This window comes from Solanum pennellii, chromosome 3, assembly GCF_001406875.1.
Source record: "Solanum pennellii chromosome 3, SPENNV200".
Taxonomy (NCBI): Eukaryota; Viridiplantae; Streptophyta; class Magnoliopsida; order Solanales; family Solanaceae; genus Solanum; species Solanum pennellii.
In genome coordinates, this window is record NC_028639.1 from 40,410,205 (window position 1) to 40,429,575 (window position 19,371).

Sequence of the window (19,371 nt, forward strand, 5' to 3'; positions counted from 1 at the left end):
GCATCAACGCTCATAGCTAGCCTGTCGGTGCTCAGTATAAAGTTCCATTACATTCAACTCATACATCATTGAAGCTGGCTTCTAGAATGAGGGCATCATTGCTCATTAGATGATTTTTCATCTCATCATTAGTATTCAGTGTGAATTGTCCTTACACTTACATATAGAGTATGATTGAGACTTGTCTCTTGATATTCAACACTCTCTTAGGTGAGTACTTTTAGTGACCTTTACTTAGTATTGGTTGAGACATGTCTCACCATTCAACTTAGCCTCTTATCATGTAATCACCATTTTCACTAGCATCAGATTAACATAATTACTCACCTCATTATGTGAATGTTCATTTCTTCTTTTTCTTTTCGTGTTAACTCAAGAATTATGGAGGCCTTCTTCTAGATTTAGATTTACTTACTCTATTGATTATTGGTCATCCTTACTTTACATTAATGAAATGTGAATTTTTCTTACGTATCATCCTTTGGTGTTAATGAGACTGGCTCACACATTCTAACACCTTCATACGTGAGTATTCTTTTAACATAGTATCTTAGGTGTAACTGAGACTTGTCTCACTTCCTTTAACACCCCATTCTGGTCGCTTACTTTCTTTAGACCCCTTTAATTATGTTATAACTCAGGTTACTTTCTTACTTTAGTGTAGTATATTCATATCATCGTTTTTGGACGATGAGCACTTCATTCAATGAGTTTCATAAGTTCATATGTCATTCTTTTAGAGCATGTTGGGAGTTATCCTAATAAGTGGCATGCCCTTGCTTATGTGTTCATTAAATTTGTTTAGAAGTGCTTATATTATCATTTGATACTCTAACTACACAAGATTGAAATATGATTAGTATTGGCCTCAATCTTTGAATATTAAACTACATAACCATTTTTGTTGGCATGTGCCAATTTTACGTATGTTCATATTTAAATTTAATATTTATGAACCATTACCCAATCTTTTTATTATTTAGCGTAATATTATATCCATTTACATGCGTCACTTTTAGACAATGTATAATTAGCCATTTTATTGGTCTATGAATAGTATTGGCACAAACAATTAGGCGTAGATTTCATAACCATATTTTTTGGCATAAGCCAATTTTCATGTTCAACATGCTTATGTTTTTATATATTAATACATTGGCCAATCTTTTAGTTAATTAACATAATATTATAGCCAATTCGCTACAACTTGTTTGAAAAATTTGTGTTAGCCAATTTATTGGCATAAGATTAGTATTGGGGTAAGCAATTGGCTATAGATTTCATAACTATTTTGTTAGCATAAGGAAAAGTTTGATTCAAGCGTGCTCCATTTGGGATACATTATTCATTAGCAAATCATTCCATAATTTTTTAAAAGCAATAATATAAGCCAATTCCATTCAACTTTTGGGTAGGACATTGTTAGCCATTTTACTGGCATAACCCACACATTCATTCAACTTATGATTTCATGGGGATCTGTTTAGCCAACCTTGAAACATAAATTTAAGCATAACTCTTTTAAACATCTTGGGCAGAATCATATTAGCATTTGATGAATATATAATCTTTATAAGGTCATATTAACAACAAGTATGAACAACAGACTGTAACATCTTCATACATAACATTTTCTGACATATCTTTAACATAGTATCATTCTTTTAATTCACATAATAACACTTAGCATAAAACAAATCCAATCAATAGGTTCATTCAATCATTATTTAATCAAAAATCATACACATTAAGATCAGCCAGCTCCACATACCAACAACATGATTTCTAACCTATTCAACATTGAAATCGTAACAAGGATACTAGGGAAAGGAGTTTGACAACAACGACGGAAAACAACCTAGTTTTCAAGATCTTTGAATCATTTGAAAGAAATTTCTCTTGGAGAAAGAATTCCTGGAGAGAAACACATACCTTATGTGGAACTTAATCTACGAAAACCACCTTGAACGAAACTTTCAAGGAACCTTGAAATCGCCTTCGAGAAATCGATAATTTTTCTACCTTTTTCTTGCGTTCGTTGTTTACTGTTTTTGCTTCGCCTTTTCTTTGAGTTTGAACGTGATTTTTAGGTTTATGAACTGATCTTGACTCATTAAACTTAGGTTTAATAAGATAATTAAACAAATTAATTAACTAAATACTAAAAATCCCCTCCTAGATTAATTTGAACTAGGAAAACACAATACTTGGTCAAATCTAAAATTTTTCCTAAGAATATCGTATTTCCCCTTTAAATTAATTAATTTAATGGATAATTTCATTAATTAAGATACATAGGGTAACTAATAAAGTTACCCTAAATCGTGGGAACAAAAATTAACCCTTTTGGACCATCCTAGGTTAAGTACTAGGATGTTGCTTTAGTTGTACTAGCTTAGTGTAAGTATTTCGGTTTGACCCCTTTAGTTTAATTAATTAAATGGATAATTTAATTAATTAGGTGACCTACGGTAATTATTAAATTACCCTTAAGTCGTTATAACCATAACTAATCCTTTGAACTATCCTAGGTTATGTACTAGGTTGTCTTTTTCTTTTTTTAACCGAAATATTGATATTGCTTTTTGATTTCGGTTTTTCCCTTTTAAATTAATTAATCAATTTTATGAATTAATTAATTAGGTAACCTAAAGGAATTAATAAAGTACCCCTCAGTTGTTAGGACCATAACTAACCTTTTGGACCATCCTAGGTTAGTTACTAGGTTATCTCTTTAATTAGTACTAGGTTAGTGTCAACCCGTTTTTTGTCCTAGGTTGTTGGGTGCACTAATGGGCCCAATTCGGTATGTCCTAGGTTATTTACTTGTTTAGGGCAGTAGGTTAGAGTCTATAATTTGTACGGAGGTTAGGACCCACAGTGAGTGGTCCCTTGTGCACGTTTTCCCCCTAACTACCCTAACCGAATTCGGTTAGGGTGGTCCCCTCCTTCGGCAGCTTCTTCACATGTCTTGCACATGGGTTGGTTGCACTTTCCTAATTAACTATTATTTATGGTTCATTTGGAAATGTTTACTTATTGTCCCAAAGATCCTCACTATGTCCTTGGACACTGCTTAATCTGCATAATCATTTTAAATATTTATGTGCTACGGTGCTAGGCTTGAAACCTTGTTGCCTAGTACCTAATGAATTGGGTTGTGAATGAAAACAATTTATAATTTTATTATAGGGTCTACATTGTAGGTACAATTCTAAATTATCTTGGAACATGTTATGCGTACTTGGGTAAATATAGAAATTGGCTCACACCTTTTAGCATATTTTATATACAATGCCCAATATTTTACAATATTGACATTGGGAAACCTATGTACCCCCAATATGCATTCCTAAAGACCTATTGGATGTTCACTAGGCATGTAATTTTCTGGAATGTTACAGATGTTTACATTGACATTCTTGTTTACGTTAATGTTTACGTTCACGTTGACAATGACGTTCGCATTTACTAAAATGTTGATGTTTATACTGTCTTTGATTTTCACATTGACATGAAATTGATGTTCATATTGAGGTTGATGTTTTTGTTGACGCTAGAGTTGACGTTAATGTTCATGTTGACATTAATTTTCACGTTTATGTTGACATGGATGATGATGTTGATGTTGACATTCACGTTGACGTTCATATTTATGTTCACATTGATGTTTACGTGGATGTTGATGTTCACATTAACATTGACGTTGACGTTCATGTATACATTCAGGTTTTCGTTGTCGTTGACATTCATGATCACATTGACGTTCACCTTGACATTAATATCTAACTTCACGTTAAGGTTGATGCTTATATTGATGTTCACATTTACGTTCAAGATGATGTTTACGTTGAGGTTCACGGTGACATTCACATTGACATTGACGTTTACATTGACGCTAATGTTTATATTTATGTTGACATTAACATTTAAGCTGACGTTGATGTTGACGTTCACATTGACATTGGCGTTAACATTCACTTTGACGTTCATATTGATGTTGACATTGACATTGACGTTCACGTTCACGTTGACGTTTATGCTGACTTTCACATTAAAGTCCATGTTGACGTTTACATTCACATTGACATTGAAGTTGACGTTGACATTGACTTTGATGTTAATGTTGACATTGACGTTGACGTTTACATTTACCTTTACGTTTACATTAACGTTCACATTCACATTTACGTTGATGTTTACATTTATATTCACGTTCACATTAATGTTAACATTCACGTTCATGTTTACTTTAACGTTCACGCTGACTTTCAAGTTGACGTTCACATTTATATTCGTGTTGATGTTCTGTAACAACCCTAAAAATGGCTATGCTAAATAATGCTTAATGTGTCTAGGATGCCTACGATTAGGCGGGGTACACAGATTGATACATGTAGAACCAGACCTCTAAACCCTTACGAAAGCCAATCCAAATAACATGGGGATTTAGTTAAGCTAGGAAAGGTTGGGTCCAGCCATGTAGGGCTCCCAAATATTAAGATTTACTCGGATGAATCTTTACCGGACATAAAAAGGGAAAATCTTAGGTTTGGAGGGTCTAGGGGTAAAATGGTACTTTTACAAGCTAATTATAGTATCTTAATTACCCAAAAATATATAATTAATAATTTAATTAATAAGGTGGAGGGGTGTTTTGGCAAGAGAGGGCCGAAAATTGGCTCTTAGAGTGAAGTCTTGCTCCACCCAGGTTCGAAACTAGGTGGAAGCAATGAATTAAATTGTTTTTTATTTAATTGGTAAATTAATCTAATTAATTAATATTTTTTATTTATTAACTGATTTCCAAAAAAAGGGTAATCAGATTTTTTATCATTTAATAAAACATTATTTCACAAAGTCCTAAACTAGACTCCTAAGCCTAATAAAACTCACTCTCTCACGTTTATCTCCTCAACATTCACGATCATTCTCTCTTCTCTTTCACGTTAAATAACTTCAAGAACAGAAAAATAAACCATGTTCTTCACACTTGAATAACTCACCACGAAAGACAAAAACAAACAACGAAATCAATCACGTAGGCAAAGAGAATTTTGTCCGTCGAGTTGGTGTTGAACTTTCGGTGTTGCACGTGTGTTTCGAGGAGTTGTTTTGGCAGAAAGTCGAGGTTTTAACGTTATGGGTTCTCTTTTCTCTTTGTCCCTTTCCCAAGAGACCCCTTAAGGTTCAGTATATTCCGTCCGAAAACTAGGGTTATTTCCCTGTTGCATGTCCCTGTCACTAAATCCCAATGATTCGTAGGTTGGGTATGTTTGCTGGTAGATATTAGGCGTGTGTTGCTTTTTCGTGATGAATATGTTCATGTATGTGTGTTTGAAATCGTAAGAATGACAACCTATGTGTTCCGAAATTATGTGCATGTGTGTGCAAAAATGTGACTGTGACTAGGTTTTCTCGGGTTAAGGCTCAAAAATTGTAATGTTATTGTTGTGATCTTACGTGCAGAAAATTATGTAAATCGTGATGTCCATATGAAGTGTAATGAGTCTGAATTGAGTGAGAAACTATTGTCTAATCGAATCCGTGAAAATGCACATAAAATGTTCTAAATTAACTATGAAATTCCCTATTAACTAATGTGTAACTTCATGAAAAGATGCTGAAGAAAAACTACAAAATTTCCTGTTTCAAATGATGAGTTTTTGTCAAGTTAAGAGGGTTCAAGATGTTGTGAAAATATGAATTAAAACAAGCGAGATCATGGAGGATTGAACATGTGACCTCACCATGTTGAAAACCATGAAAATAAAGAAGTCAAAACGAATGTGGAGAAGGGGATTCGAACCATGTTCTTGGCTGGAAAATAAAGTATGAAAATAAGAAATGAGAGGAGTGGGATTTGAACCAACAACCTCTCGGTCAAGCTTAAGTAAAAACGAAAATTAAATAAGTGTGAGGCGTAGGAATCGAACCCCACGACCTCTAGTTGGAAAGGGAGAGATGAAAAATAAAGTGAGGCTTTGGGGGTTCTCCCACAACCTCATGGTAAATTCGAAGAAGCAATGGAAAAAGCAATTAAAATAAATAGGGGGTTGTCAGGGTTCTATCACACAACCCCTCGGCCAAGAAAGAGAAAATGAAAAGAAAAGAAATAAAAAGAATATGAAGGCGTTGGGGCTTGATCTTGGGTCCCCAATCCGTGTGGACCAAAATAAAATAAATGTAAAATGTAAGTGTTATCCAAGGGATTCAAAACCGAGTTCCCTTTCCCAAATTCCGTATTGATACATAAGTCATACATGAATTAAATATTAAAGAATAATGGTGCCTACTTAGATCGAAATCGATATCTTGGCATACATACAAGATCCATAAGTGTTGTACCACAGAATCTTAGGAAGATATGAATCACTTAAACGAATTATGAAACAAGCCTCTTGGCTTGTATGTATAGACCCATAATTCTAGCATACGTGTAAAAATAAGTGAACCTAATGTATGACCAATGAAATGATGATATGAACAACGAAATAATGAAATGAACAATGAAATGATGAAATGAATAGTGAAATGGCGAAACCCTAGAAGAGTTAAGTAAGAGTGTGAAACACACTATATGGCCAGTGCATTGGCATATGATGAAATAAACATTCACGTAAAAAGGGGTGAGTAATTATGAAGAGCAAATGTGCTAATGTTAATTTATGTGGTGACAACATCATATGAGGATAATGTAAAAGATGAGAGCAATCTCAAATGAGCCTAAATAAATGTTACAAGAATGTACTCACCTATGAGAGTGTAAGGTTAATGAAGAGACTGGTCTCTATGAACACTCTAATAAAAGTATTGACATTATCACACTTAATACTAATGATGAGATAATAAATTATCTATTAAGCTATGATGTCCTCATAGTAGAAGTTAGTTTCCATGACGTATGAGTTTTATGTAGTGGAAATTTATACTGAGCACCGATAAACTAACTATGACCGGTGATGCCTTCTTTAGGGAAGGGCGGAGTTTCACATAACTCTCATGAGATAAGACTGCCCGGTATGCCGGGTATGGTTATCCTTATATCTCCTAGTCTTCGAACCTCTACTGCCAACATAGGGATCTTGCGGGGTTTAATTCCCATGTACGCTAGAATGTTTTAGGTCACATTGGCCGGTGATTCCACCTCTACTCGGTGTGGGGGAACCACTGGATTTCATGATGCTCACATGATCTATGTCGGTTAAAGTTAAAGTTCAAAATGAATGAATGAGGCCTGCCTCAAATGATGCACAAAATGAAATGAATGGTACCAAAGGTGTTAGTATAGGATAATCAAGAGGTGAGCCAGACTCAAGTAATCACACTAGGTCATTCCTGATCATTGCACAACAAACCCGAAGAAAGTCTTAAACTACGTCCTAAGTATAACTGGTGTTCATACTAGACTATGAACAAAATTAAATGAAGTACGCATGAATGAATGAAGCAGAATCAGTATTTGCTAAAGAAGGCTCCCTATTTGAGGCCTCATATGTTGAGCCTTCATTCTTGGGAAGTCTTGATGTCAAGTCCATGATTCGAAGGTCTCATGGCATATGAATGAATGATATGCAAAATGTTATGTGCTATATGAAATATGTTATGTGCTATTTGCAAGATGTTATGTGATGTGTGTAATATGATAAGTATGATAATGTTGGCAAGTCTGCTGACTTGACTTTCCATGAACATGTTGTTAGGAAATAGCTGTTCTTAATCATGTATGTCATTGGTGTGTGCTTTCATATACCCATACTTAGTAAATGGGTGTACTAACCCGATACAACTCTACAATTTTAGGTGCAGGCACAGGAGGACGCTAGAGCTACAGGTTGACGCTAAAACTTTCCGGACATGGAGCATTCATTCGAACTAGATAGGCCCTCATGCTTTCGAGGATTTTTGCCCATTAAATTCTAGCTTAGTTATAAGATTGAGCTAGTGGAGTATGTTCCACTAGTGTTTCGTTCCGTTTTTATTTCAGACATTGTATTGGTGCCATTTTTGAAATTATACATTTAAAGCATTATTGAACTATTTTTTCAGTTGATAATCTTAATGTTAGATGGTTGATTGTGACCATTATGAATGTAAGTAGAATGACCTTTATGCATGATAAGAAACAAAAAGTTTCAAATTTTCCGCCAAAATTAACCTAGATGAACTAAGAATGACGTAAGTAGTCTTGTCTGCGACCACTGAGAGGTCAACGGCGCCGGTCTCGTCAAGGGTCTAGACTCCGGTCGTGAAAAAGTTTGTATCAGTGTGTTAGGTTAAATTACGAGGATAATAGTTCACATCAACCACATTGAGTAGTTTCTAAGTCATGGTAGTGAAGTGCACCGCTATCCTAATTTAGAGACTGAATGATGCGTAGGAAAATTTCCCTTCTGATCTCACCATGCCTTTTTCCGAATGTCTGATTTCTTGATCTTATGAGCGTGTCTAACATCAAGCCTTGTTATTATTAAGAAAATGAATACTAGGAGAACAATTAATCAAAAAAGAGGAGGAGCAGCTGCTGGAGGAAATCAGGTTCAACCCCAGGCTCCAGCTGAAGGAGTGGCTATACCGGTTAACCATACTAGGTTGACTGATGCTGAGGTGTGGGCATCTCTGTCCCACATGGCACAGGCCATCACTATGCAGGCTTAGGTCATAGTTGACCAAGTTAACCGGCAAAATGTTCAGAGGGAGAACCCACCAATTTGTAGTATGGATGACAGGTTGAGAGACTTCACGAGGATTAATCCTCCTATATTTACAGGGTGTAATAAAGCAGAGGATCCCCAGAAGTTTGTGGATGAGGTTCATAAGATTTTGGTGGCTATGGGGGCCACAGATACTGAGAAAGCAGAGTTGGCTTCCTATCAACTCAAGGATGTTCACAAACTTGGCGCAAGATGTGGCAAGATAGCCGAGTTTTGGGCAGTGTTCCGATCACTTGTGAGTTGTTTAAGACAACCTTCCTGGAGATATTTTTTCCCAAGGAGATGACGGAGGCAAATGTTGAGGAGTTGATCAACCTTAAGCAGGGATCAATGAGAATAACGGAGTATTCCCGGAAGTTTGGTAAACTATCCAGGTATGCTACTTCCCTTGTATCTAACAACAGGGATGAGATGAGCAGGTTCCTCACAGGAATCAACGGAGATTTGGAGGAAGAGTGTCGGTCTGCGATGCTCCACGATAACATGGACCTCTCCAGGTTGATGGTGCATGTCCAGCAAGTAGGGGACATCCACAAGAAGAGGGGCATTCGTAATTCTAGGAATCCTAAGCCTCAACATCAGGCAGGTCCCAGCCATTGAGGCCACAGAAATAATTTTGGGTCCGTGAGCAGCCCAGGTTCAAAAAGGGGCAACAGAGTCCAGGGAACTCGAACTCTCAGAGGAGTACATCACCTAGAGGAGGCAGACCCGAACATAGGAAGGGTAATGGAGGTGAGATGCCGCGTCCTAGAAAGAAATGTGCTAAGTGTGGCCGTGCTCATAGTGGAGAGTGCAGTCAGGGCACTAATGCCTGCTTCGGTTGCGGTAAGAGTGGACACATGGTTAGAGACTACACACAAAACCGAGGTCAGGCTAGAGGTACTGAGAGTTGTTTCCTGAATCAGAAAGAGAGTCCTTAGGTTCTCCCAATAACTAAAAAGTGTAGCATGCCTGAATCTAACTAGGGTTCGCGTAGGTCAATGGGATCACCAATCCAGAAGTTTTCGCAACTCTTTAGACCATTGAGGAAGTTGCAAGAATAACATACGCCCGATATTTTTGGCTATTATCAATGCAGGTAATAGAATATATTTTCAAAGTTCTCAGCGTAGGTCTAATTCTCAAGATTCAGCAACAGCTGACCCTCCTAAGAGGAATAGGTTCTATGACCTGAAGGGCAAGGAGGAGCAGGAGAAGTTCGCTGATGTGGTCACAAGTATGCTACCAGTATTCTCAACTTCTGTTTATGCTTTACATGATACAGGGTCTACGCTTTCCTTTTAAATCCTTTTCTTGCTCTCACTTTTGAGGTATTACCTGATGTTGTGCATGATCCTATAGTGGTTAGTACACCTTTAAGAGAAAATGTAAGAACAAATATAGTATACAAGTATCGCCCAATAGTTGTATGTGGTAAGACTATGTGTGCAGACTTGGTTGAGTTACCCATGCATGATTTTTATGTTTTTCTTGGCATGGACTGGCTTCATAGTTGTTTTGTTTGCACGGATTGACGTAGTAGGGTTGTGAGATTTTGTTTCCCTAATGAAGAAGATCTTGTTTGGGAGGGGTACAACTCGAGTCGTCCTAATTCCTTGATTTCGAATCTTAAGGCCAATAAAATGATGTCGAAGGGATTATTGTGTCATCTTGTGAGTGTTAACGATTTAGATCATGATAATCCTTCTATAGACTCAGTTTCTGTAGTGAATGAGTTCAAGATGTATTTCCTGATGATTTTCCTAGAGATTCTCCCCCTGGAGATATTGACTTTGGTATCAACTTAGAACCCGATACTAAACCAATTTCAATTCCTCTTTACAGAATGACTCTAGTTGAGCTCAAAGAGTTGAAGCTGCAGTTAAAAGATCTCACTGATAAGGGTTTCATTCAGCCGAGCATTTCCCCTTGGGGCGCTCTAGTGTTGTTCGTGAAAAAGAAAGATGGAACCCTTACAATGTGTATCGATTATCGACGGCTCAACAAAGTCACTATCAAGAATAAGTATCCACTTTCCATAATAGATGACTTGTTCGACCAACTCCAAGGGTATAGTTTCTTCTCTATGATTGATCTTCGTTCAGGGTACCATCAGCTTAGGGTTAGGGAAGAAGATGTTCTAAAGAGAGCCTTTCATACTCGTTATGGTCATTATGAGTTTTTAGTTATGTCATTTAGTCTCACAAATGCACCTGCTCCATTTATGGATCTCATGAATAGGGTCTTCCGTGAATGCCTTGACTTCTTCGTCGTAGTATTCTCTAATGACATTCTCATCTACTCTAAGACCACGAAAGATCATGAACAACATTTGAGAATAACCTTGCAGGTACTTAGACAACATCAGTTGTATGCCAAATTCAGCAAGTGTGAGTTCTGTCTTAGATTAGTGACCCTCCTGGGTCATGTTGTGTCTGACAATTGTATGGAGGTAGATGCCAGGAAGACTGAAGCTATTAAGACTAGCCAAAACATCTTACTCCTGTAGATAATCGTAGCTTCTTGGGATTGGCAGGTTATTATCACAAGTTTGTGGAGGGTTTTTCTTCCATTGTTGCCTCAATAACAACTTTGACTTAGAAGAAGGCCAAGTTTGAATAGATAGAGGCTTGTGAGAAGATGTTCAAGAAGATCAAGGATAGACTCACTTCAGCCCTGGTGCTTACTTTGCCTAAGTGTAGTGAGAATTACACTGTGTATTGTGATTCATCTAGGGTTTGTTTGGGTTGTGTTCTTATGCAGGGTGTTAAGGTGATAGTTTATGCGTCCAGATAACTCAAGGTCCATGAAAACAATTATCCCACTCATGACCTGGAGTTGGTAGCTTTGGTGTTTGCACTGAAGTTGTGGAGGCACTACTTGTATGGGGTGCATGTGGATGTGTTCACAGACCACAAGAGTCTCTAGTACGTGTTCACACACAGAGAGAGTTTAATATACGTCAGCGGAGATGGTTGGAGATGTTGAAGGACAATGACATGAATGTCCATTACCATCCAGGTAAAGCTAATGTTGTAGCTGATGCTTTGAGTAGGATGAGCATGAGAAGTACAACCCACGTTTAGGATGGGAAGAAGAAGTTGGTGAAAGATATACCTAGTCTGGCAAGACTGGGTGTGCGGTAAGTTGACTCTAATAGTGGGGGTGTTTCAGTTCATCCTAGTTCTGAATCATCCTTAGTAGTTGAAGTCAAGGAGGGTCAGCATCTTGATCCTATATTGATGGAGCTGAAGGACTCAGTGTTGATTAAGATGAATGAGTCTTTTGCTTTGGGAGATGACGATATTCTTAGTTACCAGGACAGGCTGTGTGTACCATATGTTGATGATTTGTGGACTAGGATCATTGCAGAGACCCATGGTTCCAGATACTCCACACATCTAGGTTCCACCAAATTGGTCTAATTGTAAGCATTCTTGACACGTTAAGTATTAATCTTATTCATTTTTTAGGGTTGTTACAAAGTATTTCTATATTTGTATTTTGAAGTATGGGTCGTGTCCCAAGTATTATTGTGCCTTAAGCTTATGAGATTGAGACTTAGTATTTTCTATTACTTTTATATGAAAGAGATTTTGAAGACTATGTTTTTTTTGTGATAAATTTTCATTCCGCACTAATTTTCACTATGTATATGCAATGAATGATATGAAAGAGGCTTGTCTAAGAACTTCTAGAGTTCGACGCCGCCGGTTTCAATCAAAGATTGTACCCTAACTTCTAGGGTATTGTTTTGGGATGTGACAATAATTTGTTGGTTAGAGTACGCATTTGCAGAATGTGGGAATTCATAAACTACAATCGAGGAAACGAGACGATAAGTTTGGCCATGATACTTATTGACGAAAAGGTAATAACCCTACCCTATTTACTTTATACAACTTGTTCGTTTGTTTATTAAGGACGCACTTAAAAAATAACAAAAACAATGAACTTTGGTACACACGTTAATATTAAAGAATCAAGTTAACAGGTTCTGCGATAAGTTGAGTGAAGTCTCAACGATCATTATAAGGAACTCTAAGGTTTCTGAAAGTATGGGTGAATACATACCAATAATGTCTAATTTTAAAATCACTTTCTTTCGTATAACAGACATACTCCAGGATTATACTGTTGATATCCCTCTAAATGACTTCCAGTTAATTTATCAAAACATGGTTCATTTAAGGCTCAACAACAACAACCTCCTATCAGTTATACTTATTCACATCATTAATGTGGCGCCAATTTATTAACCTATGTACTTAAAATTCTCCCTTTTATACTTGTACATGTGGTCGTATGCTTATGTTGAATAGGGACTTATGAGAATGTCGGTTCAAAGTGGACAAAATACGATATCAACATTCTTACTAATTCGTAAGCACACTAACCCTTAACAACTATATATTCATCGATTTAGTATTGTTTCAACGAAACATATCATTTTATACACCAATACATTATATCATATGTTTAGAGCAGATCCCCCTGCCAAAGAAAAAATAACATTATGGGAGGAATGCGGAGAAGGATTTTACCCCTATTTATTCCCCACTGTGTCTGGACCATACAATATCATTGTTACGGCAATAACCATAAAGAAATTTAGAGGTAAATTCTATTTAGAACCATCAGTTATTTGATGTTGGCTTATTTCATTAAAGATGAAATTACTTTTTCAACCACCGCAAAAACCAAAACACACGTTAATCTTCCAATGGATGACATCACCTCCTTTATTTAGAATTTTTCAACGACCCGTTCACATACAAACAATTGAGAGTGCTAATGGAAGTAACATATCAATTGACGAAGCAATGTTCCAAAATTGGATGACTGTTACAGAGTTTCTTGATTCGTACTGAAGTAACGACATAGAGGTTAGTGCCTTATGAACCCTTCATACGTTGTGAACAGTATAATAAATCAACAGCCTTATAATACAATGTCATGTGATAATTTTGACCTTTGGTAAGAATGTACTGTTACATTTCAGGCTAAAATCATTGACATACATAACTTCCTTGATTGATATTACATATTATGCAACTTACGCAACAAAAAAAATAGAGCCTACATATGGTATCTACACATGTCACAAGTGCAGAAAAAGATGTGACTTCCCATTGGTCGGGTATGCAAACTATTGAAAAAGTATTAAAAGTCTTAGTGTTAGACCAATTATAATATTTTCTTCACACACAGTTACAAAATACACATTAAAGTAAAAGACAATGTTGGGAAAACTACTTTGGTCCTTTTTGATGGCGTCGCCGAAGAGTTGTTTGATACTTTTGCTTCCAAATTGGTTAATCAATTGTCCACAAGTGATACTCATGTACAATCACAAATTGAGAGCCTCTTTAGTAAGGAATTTGTATTCAAACTAATATTGAACAACCATAAACAAATATAGTATAAAATGTCTGGAAAATGTGTGTGATCAGTGTAGCCAATGGCGCAAACATTACAGTTATATCTTCAAAGGAGACGAATTAGTGCCTTACCGAAATAAAGTTAAGCACACATCTATTACCAATACAAACAGTAACATTTGATACATTTACAAAATAATATTGATAAACAGTCTACAATCCATTTAATATATTTTCTAATTCATCTTTTATAAATAACGGGTTCTCGAATAAGTTAGGTTAGCACATATGAGGAAATTAGATCATGGGGACAGATATAATGGATTTGATAATTACAAACACTATTAAGGCATTTTGTGGGTCTACAGACATACCCACTTATGCTAAGGAACTACAAAAACTACTACCTGGGTTAGAAAGCCAACACAAGATGTTCACAAAAAAGGGAATTAGTTATATAGTAACAACGAACAACAATAAGAGCACAGATGAATTACTAAAAATCAGAAAATTCATGCCCAAGTATGCCCGCTTGAAGCTAAATCTCACATTAGTTTAGAGGAAGTACAAAGATCAACCACATAAAAAAGAAGATCTAATTGTACATTTTGTCAAAATCATGGCAAACAAGATGAAGCAAACAAATAGCCCAACCATACAGTTGCAACAACAAAGACTGTGTACGTTTCAATTCATCCACATATACCGCCACTGCAGGCTCTAACAGTTTAATTGTATACTACCTACTGCATATGAATACATTAAAATTTTCATCAAGGACACTGGAAAATGGTGACACAAATCATCATATGTAGCCTAACCCATTTTCTATTTACAAACGACTAACTTGATGATCAATACTTAGTAATAATATTGTCAAAATTACTCTACAGCGGAAGAAGCTAACCTGTTTGATCATTCAATTATAGAGGAATGTGAAGACGTCTCACTTCAAAACCATACCGAGAGAAGTAGCAACATAAGTAGTTGCCATAGTACAAGGATATTTCTAATACCTTGAACAACACACATAATAACATATAAACTTGAATCTTAAGTGGGTAAAGAACTCGAATGTTCATGCATATAATATTGATACTCACTACCAATAATCTACTATATGACAGGTGAATACAAGATAACTTCGAATTTAGGGCCTCAAACGTATAACTATCAATATTGTGGGTGTACATTTTAGAAAATGATAGTTATACGTTTGAGGCCCTAAATTCGAAGTTCTCTTGTATTCTCCTGCGTCTCCTATCCAAAAGAATCATAATAATGGTCTCCAAAGGATCTTCGATTTACAACCATGCTCATGTCAATGACTTACTTATTAATACACTCATATGGAGAGGATGGATATAGGCTGGGCATACAATTGGTTTCTTAAATCCATGAAACATATACCCGAGAAAAATCGACAATGAGACTATTTTATGCATACCACCTACAACAACCACTTAGAGAGGGCCACACTCTTCAAAAATCTGGTAGGCTACTACAGAAGTACATCATGGATGGTTACATGAAAATTGAAGAAGAACGATTTAGATATATCCGAAATAACAAACCAAAACTTAGGGCTGATCTTTTTGGTGGCTTGATGGATGTTATTGTAGGTGGAGATTCAGATTGATTAAAGGTGGGAAAAACAATTATACTACCTTCGTCACGCACTGGGGGACCTCGCTACAGGGCACAAAATTATTAGGATGCAATGGCTATATGTAGATGAGCCGGATACCCAGATTTATTTCTTACCTTCACCTGTAACAAAAAATTGCCAGAAATTAATGTAATGTTGTGCTAAATTGGTGAAGATGTTGAGGTAGATGGGAGGACATAATATGCAGAGTTTTCCAGATCAAGTTGGCCCAGTTAATTCAACATATTAAAAAGAAATAGCCGTTCATGACAATAATTGCGTGTAAGTGCAGTCTATCAAATTGTCTTACATACCTTCATACTTAATGATACTATTTGCATCATCAAAAAATGTATTATTATATTACCATATACATGAATATATTAGTGCATACTAAGAAAAGAATATTTCCACCCTATAATAGTCAGGTACAAGACACCTTTAACAAGAACTGGGACGAGGATTACTACAAAAAAATTAAAACTTTACATGATACATAATATACATTATCAGAGAAGGGTCTACGGGTAAAATGGTCTTTTTCCGGGAAAAGGGTAACATCGTAATTAAACTGAATATGTAATTAATTATTTAATTAATATGGTGGAAGGGCAACTTGGGGAGAGATAGCCGAAATTGAGCTCTTGAAGTGAAGTCTTGCTTCACCCGGGTTCGAACCTAGGTGGAAGAAATGAATTAATGTGATTTTTATTTAAGATATTGAATTAATATAACTAATTAATGATTATTATTCATTATCTGATTTAAAATAAAATTAAAATCTTATTTTAATTAAATAAATAAAGACCTATTGACTAAGTCCTAAAACTAGACTCCTAAACCTCCTATAACTCCAACTCTCTCTCACGTCTATCTCTCAACTCTCACGCTCAATCTCTCCCATTCTTTCACACGATATTTCTCTGCCAAAATAATATAAAAAATCATAAAAATAAACCAAGTTCTTCACACTTGAAGAACTCATACGAAATCACAAGAAAACAAATGTTAATCGCACACTAGGCTAAGGGAGGTTGTCATTCGAGTTGAGTTAATATTGAGGAGGCATAGACGTGTTTTTGAGTGGAGTTTTTGGGCAGTAACTTTAAGGTTTGAACATAAAAATAAGGTATGGGTTTTCTTATCTCTTGGTCCCTTTCCCAAGAGACCCCTTAAGGTTCGTATTAGTCATTCAAGAACTACGATTGTTTCACTAGCTCCCAATGAACAATAGATTGAGTATGATTGCTGGTAGATTTAGGTGTATGTGATGGTTTCTTGATGACTATGATTATCTTTGTGTACTTGAAATCGTATGAAATGCAACCATGTACTCGAAAGTTTGTGCAAGTGTGTGTATGTGCAAAAATGTCACTTTGAAGGTTACTGTGAATGAGGTCAAGTTAAGGGTTCAAGTTTAATATTGTTTTGGTTGTTATTTTACGTACATAAAACTATGAAATTCTTGATGTACATAAACGATTCCATGAAATACACCCCAAAAAAGTGTTAAAGGATCCATGAATCTTCCCAAGTTTTCAAGTAGAAATATTGATGAAAAGAAGTTAAGAAAATTATTTATTGTACAGCCAAAAATATAAGTTTAGTTTAGGCTAAAATATAGAAGGGAAATCAGGAAAATTAAATTAATTTAAAGGGGTGAGGCCACTAGAATTCGAACCTGTGACCTCACCTGTGTGGAACCTTAATCACGCAAGAAAGAAAGAAATGGGGCTGGGGGGATTCAAAATGGGGTGTACAGGCGAGCAAGGAGAATGAAAAAACTTTAAATAAATAAAATGGGAGGCGTGGGAATCGAACCCACGACCTCAAGGCTGGAAAGGAGAAGGGCGAAATAAATTAGAAAATAAAGTGAGGCTGTGGAGGATCGATCCCACAACCTCACTGCCAAACGCCTAGCTAAGCCAATTTTAAATTAAAAATAAAATAAGGAGGATTTGGGGGTTCGAACCCACAATCTCACAACCATAACGAAATTAAAAATAAAATAAGGAGGGTCTGGGGGTCGAACCCACAACCTCCCAGTTTCCAGCGAAATAATGAATAAAATAAAAAGAGGTTGTGGGGGTTTGATTCCACAACCACTTTGTGTAGGTGAATTGGACAATACAAATTTTAAATGAAAAATAAAAAAGGGTTGTGGGGGTTCAATCCCACAAACCTTAGTCCAAATAAGAGGAAAACCCAAGGAGAAAATAAAGATAGAATGTTGATGTTAGGGCTCAATTTAGGGTCCCAATGTCATGAAGACTAAAAATAATGACAAGGAAAAATGTAAGTATTGTCCAAGGGGTTTGAACTTGGGTTCCCTTGCCCAAATTTTCGTATTGATACATAAATCATAGATGAATTAAATGTTCAACAATAACGCCACCTACGTAGATCAAAATCGAGATCTTGGCATACATACAAGATACATAAGTCTTGTACTACATAATCTTAGGAAGATATGAGTCACTTAAAAAACTATGAATGAAGCCTCATGGCTTTTATGTAATACACCCATAAGTCTAGCATACGATTAAAAATAAGTGAAGCTAAGAGGTATGTAATGAAATGATGAAACCCTAGAAGGTTTAAGTACGACTGTAAGATACACTAACTGGCCAAGTGCATTGGAATATGAAGAAATGAACAATGAAATGATCAATCTCTAGAAGGGTTAAGTAAGAGTGTGAAACACACTAAATGGCCAAGTGCATTGGCATATGATGAAATCAATATTCACGTTTAAAAAGGGGTGAGTAATTATTAAGAGCAAATGTGTTCATGTTAACGAATGGGGTGACAACATGATATGAGGCTAATGTAAAAGATGAGAGAAATCTCAAATGAGCCTGAGTAAATGTTACCAAAATGTACTCACCAATGAGGGTGTAAAGTTAATGAAGAGATCAGTTTGTATGAACATTCTAATGAAAGTATTGAAATTAACACACTTAATACTAATGATGAGATGAGAAATCATCTATTGAGCTATGATGTCCTCATACTATAAGCCAACTTCCATTACCTATGATTTGAATGTAATGGAACATTATACTGAGCACTGATAGACTAGCTATGAGCGGTATGCCTCATTTCGGGAAGGGAGGAGGTTCACACAACTCTCATGATATGAGAGTGTCCAGTATTCCAGGTATAGGTCTCCTTATATCTCCTAGTCTTCTAACCTATACTGCCAATATAGGGATCTGGCGAGGTTAAATTCCCTTGTACGCTAGCAAGTTTTGGGTAACTTTGGCCATTGATTCCACCTCTTTTCGGTGTGGGGGAGACACTGGATTTCATGATGCTCACATGATCTATGTCAGTTAAAGTTAAAGTTCCCAAAGAATGAATGAAGCCAGCCTCAAATGATGCACATAATGAAATGAACGATATCAATGGTGTTAGGATAGGATAATCAAGAGTTGAGCTAGATTCAAGCAATGACACTAGGTTATTCTCGATCATTGCACAGGAAACCCGATGAATGTCTTAAACTACATCCTAGGTATAGCTGGTGGTCACACTAGCCTATGAACGAAATGAAATGAAGTACGTATGAATGAATGAAGCAGACTCTCTGTTTGCTAGTGAAGACTCCCTACTTGAGGTCCCATATGTTGAGCCCTCATTTTTGGAA